Here is a 3236-nt window from a genome sequence, read left to right on the forward strand (position 1 = left end):
TGAAATTTTCCCTTGTTATAGCTAATTTTCTTGAAGAGATCTCTAGTCTTTCCTATTCTGTTGTTTTCCTCTATTTCTTTGCACAGATCATTGAGGAAGGCTTTCTTATCTCTCCTTGCTATTCTTTGGAACTCTGCATTCAAATGGGTGTATCCATATATGCATTAATATACACTATTTCTCTTTCCCTTTCTGACTACACTCTGTATAATAGGCTCAAGTTTCATCCAATAGCAAAAGAAACAACTGACAAAGAGTTAATTTCCAAAATATACAAGCAACTCTTATAGATTAATACTAGAAAAATGAATAACCCAATCAAAAAGTGGGGAGAAGACCTAAGCAGACATTTCTCCAAAGAAGACATACTATTGGCTAATGAATACATGAAAAGATACTCAATATCACTCATTATTAGAGAAATGCAAATCAAAACCACAATGAGGTATCTCACACTTGTAAGAATGGCCATCATCAAAAATTCTGCAAACAATATGCTGGGGAAAGTGAGGAGAAAAGGGAACCCTCTTACACTGTTGGTGGGGATGCAAACTGATACAACCACTATAGAAAACAGTATGGAGATTCCTTTAAAAACTAGAAATAGAACTACCATACAACCCAGAAATCCAACTACTGGGCATATATCCTGAGGAAATCAAAATTGAAAAAGACACATGTACCTCAGTGTTCATTACAGCACTCTTTACAATAGCTAGGACATGGAAGAAACCAAGATGTCCATTGGCAGATGAACGGATAAGGAAGTTGTGGTATGTATACACAGCGGAATATTACTCAGCTATGAAAAGGAATACATCTGAGTCAGTTCAAATGAGGTGGATGAATCTGTTTTTTCTTTATAGAAGTTTCTCCCCAAATTCCTGGCAATGGAGTACCCATAACTACTTTTGGTTTGGCACTATCTAATTTGAATAGAGCTTGATCCAACCAGTCCATTCTGAAGGAGATCAGCCCTGGGATTTCTTTAGAAGGAATGATGCTAAAGCTGAAACTCCAGTACTCTGGCCACCTCATGCGAAGAGCTGACTCATTGAAAAAGACTCTGATGCTGGGAGGGATTGGGGGCAGGAGGAGAAGGGGACGACAGAGGATGAGATGGCTGGATGGCATCACTAATTTGATGGACATGAGTCTGAGTAAACTCCGGGAGTTGGTAATGGACAGGGAGGCCTGGCGTGCTGTGATTCATGGGGTTGCAAAGAGTCGGACATGACTGAGTGACTGAACTGAACTGAACTTGCTCAAGTAAATGCTTAAAATTTTTAATATGCATCAGTTTGTCTTTTACCAACAGAAAAGATGAAAATGGTCAGAATAATATGCCCTTAGGGAGAGAAAAGTGTTTCCATGATGGCTTGAGGGTGAAGAATCTGCCTGCCAATGCAGGAGATGCAGTTTTAATCCCTGGGTTTGGAAGATCCTCTGGAGAAGGAAATGTCAACGTACTCCAGTATTCTTGCCTGGGAAATCCCATGAACAGAGGAGCCTGGTGGGTTACAGACTAGACTTGTGACTTGATCACAAGTGTCAGACACAACTTAGCCACTAAACAGACAAAAAAGCAAAGAGGGAGAAAAATGCCTGGGACTGGGTAGGGAAACTAGTGTGGAGGTTACTCTAGGCTGGGCTTGTGATGTCCTGTGTATTTAACCATTTTCTTGGACAAACCCATGGGATGAAATCTTGGCTCAGATTTCTTTAGACATGCACAGTGGTCTCCTGGCCTTCAGAGAAGTCTCTACTGTCTATTGAGTTTTGGTCTCCCATTTGTAAAACCCTACAATAGGACAAAAACAATAGCCAGATTGATGGCTTCAGTTCCAGAAAAGAAGAGAAAGAGAAAACAACAACAACAGCAACCCAGCTTCTGATAACCAAGGAGACTACAGGGAGAGCTGTATAGTTTCCTGGAATCTAAGACAGAGGCTCTTCGCTCTTTGCTAGAGCTCACTTGGGCTTTGTAACCATGGTTTTCCAAGGCCCAACTATATAAAAATAGAATATTTAAAAAATAAAACCTGACAGATAAGCCACTGCTGTTTCTACTTGCAGTGCAAAATGCTGTGAGACTCCCAAAGCACAAGCACATAAAATCTGGTAAATGAGCCCTCTACCTAACAAGGCCCCTGGGCACCCATTGTCTGCTTCCTTCTAGCCCCAAGTTGACTCTCGAGAGTGCCCAGGGACTTGTACCCAGAAACCTTGAGAGATGAGCCCCAAAGAGCCTTTCTTGGGTGTCAAAAGCTCCTCCTTCAGCTGGAGAAAATATCTAGTATCCCAGTAAGTTTCCTTTTACCACCATCCCTGGAAGAGCTCTAAAGCAGGTGGAAGGACTGCATTTAGGTTCCTTTATCTCACAACCTTGATTTGTGAATACTTCTGACCAATGGGCCACATCTCTTATTTTCCGCTCCATTTTTCTGTTGAGCCACAAATCTGCAGGAAGAAAAGTAAGTTAGATTTTGGAAAAGACATCAGGGATTTACAGAGGGAGACACTGAGGAATAAAATAGATGTAAGAGTTTTATTGAGGGGCTTCCCTTAAAGCTTAGTTGGTAAAGAATCTGCCTGCAGTGTAGGAGACCTGTGTTTGATTTCTGGGTTGGGAAGATCCCCTCAGGAAGGAAATGGCAACCCACTCCAGTATTCTTGCCTGGAGAATCCCATGAACAGAGGAGCCTGGCAGGCTACAGTCTATGGGGTTGCAAGAGTCGGACATGACTTAGCAACTCAACAACCAAGGGTTTTATTGATGTTAAAGGGTGAAATTATATTAAGCTGGAAAGGGTCCAGGTGTGTATGAATTTTTCTTTTTCTTTATCCTTAATTTACCACTTGAAAGATATCTGCTAATCCTAAGGAATCATGATTTCCAGGATTAAAGAGTATCTTGACTAATATGGTAATGTGTGACTCTGCCACTTAGCAGCCATGTTTCCTTGTCTATATCTTGTCTTCAGACAAATCATAATCCACATAGACACTTTTTATAAAGCCTCATAGAGTAGATTTACAGATGACACCACCCTTATAGCAGAAAGTGAAGATAAACTCAAAAGCCTCTTGATGAAAGTGAAAGTGGAGAGTGAAAAAGTTGGCTTAAAGCTCAACATTCAGAAAATGAAGATCATGGCATCCGGTCCCATCACTTCATGGCAAATAGATGGGGAAACAGTGGAAACAGTGGCAGACTTTATTTTGGGGGGCTCCAA

This window comes from Capra hircus, chromosome 3 (genome assembly GCF_001704415.2).
Source record: "Capra hircus breed San Clemente chromosome 3, ASM170441v1, whole genome shotgun sequence".
Lineage (NCBI taxonomy): Eukaryota > Metazoa > Chordata > Mammalia > Artiodactyla > Bovidae > Capra > Capra hircus.